The 1,835-nt window shown below is 35.5% G+C and overlaps 1 non-coding gene across 1 annotated transcript; it reads left to right on the forward strand.

The window, feature by feature from the left end:
• Nucleotides 1-1,279: 1,279 nt before the first annotated feature.
• On the forward strand, nt 1,280-1,359 carry Trnal-uag. The gene has a single exon. It is a non-coding gene; the product is annotated as a tRNA-Leu (tRNA).
• Nucleotides 1,360-1,835: the final 476 nt, after the last annotated feature.

Below are 1,835 nucleotides of genomic sequence, written 5' to 3' on the forward strand. Positions count from 1 at the left end.
CGAGGAGTATAGGAGAAATGGCAGCACGCTCGGCATATGTTCAAGGCGCCATCAAATTTTATGCGAAAGGATTCAGGCGCACAATTTTCGTCGCGAATAGCTCAATAAGTGAGCGTTGGATCGGAAAACGGTAAATTAAGGGTCTACTTAATATTAACTACATCGTAATCAGAAGTAAAATAACATTGATAGACATTGTATAGTTACAGTGGAGTCATATTGAGGTGACTCATTACACCCGCTCCACTGGGTTTCTTTCGCGACAACTCGAGTTCAAAGTTGTGATGAAAGTAATTGAAATGTAAAAATAAAGCTAAATAAAATTAAATAGTATTTAATTTTTCTTTTCTTGCTACAGGTAATAATAATAATAATAACAATAATGAAGATTTTATTGTCTTTAAACCTTAATAGCAATAGACAAAGTCAAGAATACAGTACATTTCATTGACAAGAACAACAGCTACATGCAAGTTGAGTTAAAAACACCACACAGAATTTAAATACAATTCCCCTTCAACATTGACAATATTTACAACAGTAAAGCAGCCCTATCACCTAAACAATATGTAATACAAAACAAATTCGAAAATTGACGCTGGACTTACTCATAGATCAAATACAAAAAAGTAACAGCTTATAAACCGTAACATGTTTAATGGACACAAAACATAACCTACAATTCTTAGTTGCCGCCCTTATATATATTAGTTTCAAAAAATTCTTCAGGAATAAAAGGGTGGTATTCATGTTTGGTACCTTCGGTACAGCTCACAGGCTTTAGGGACAAAAAATTATCAGTTCCGAAATATTTCCCAAATATTCTTTCATTTGTATCAACGATAGTAATTTCATAGTAATTTTATTTTAATTGCCAGGATGTAGGTAGCTTAGTCCTCGTACTAATATAATCTTTGCATAATACAAACTAGTACGCTTAGTGATTTTGGGTTGTTTATTTATTATGAATAAATTATATTGGTACCTGCTTCCTAAATTGATCAATTTTATTGACCTGCATACCCTAATTATGTTAATTGCTCGTTTCCATTTTCATTTTCTACTGCTTTCTCTATAGAGCTCTTACTAGTAGCAGCATAAAATGTTAACCCACATCGCAACAGACTAGTAGATAGTATTGATGCGAGCGATCTTGCTAATTTGCTCGTGTCTTCTTTTCAATTCTCTAAGGCAAATTTATCGCCGGACGATATCGGTAATATGTAATTGCTTACGGTAAAGGATAGTTTGACGTTTAACATGCCGCATTGGGAGTCAAGGCAGCGTGGCCGAGCGGTCTAAGGCGCTGGTTTTAGGCACCAGTCCGAAAGGGCGTGGGTTCGAATCCCACCGCTGTCAAAATTTTGTCATAACCGCCCCTTTTGTAAACACTGCAACACTTTTAGCGCGATCCCTTCAGGGTAGTAAGTAATGTCGGTTCCAACTCTTCTTTTCCTGACGGTCTCTCATCTATCACTTTTTCACGTCTAATTGCAGCATGTATGGGACACTAATATAATGTGGCCCATGAATTGTTCGTACTTAGTTTTATCCTAAGTTTATGCCCTGTGTATTGCCTTGCTGATGTTTGGTCAGCTATACTTTCATCCGAACCTGCCTGTTCGCATCCGCTTTTTTGCGCATTTGATAATGTTGTAAGTGTAATGTTAGTTTTTTGCTAACAGGAAACAAATCTAACCATTAATGATTAGGAAGCACAGTACATTTTTTCGTAGCATTTTCAGACCATTTCTTTTTCACTTATCTCTTTCTAAAGATTTTTCCTTTGCCACATGCTAATGTTTTTTTTGTTAAGTTATTTTAAGTTATTATTG

The sequence above is a fragment of the Ischnura elegans genome, chromosome 4 (genome assembly GCF_921293095.1).
Source record: "Ischnura elegans chromosome 4, ioIscEleg1.1, whole genome shotgun sequence".
Lineage (NCBI taxonomy): Eukaryota > Metazoa > Arthropoda > Insecta > Odonata > Coenagrionidae > Ischnura > Ischnura elegans.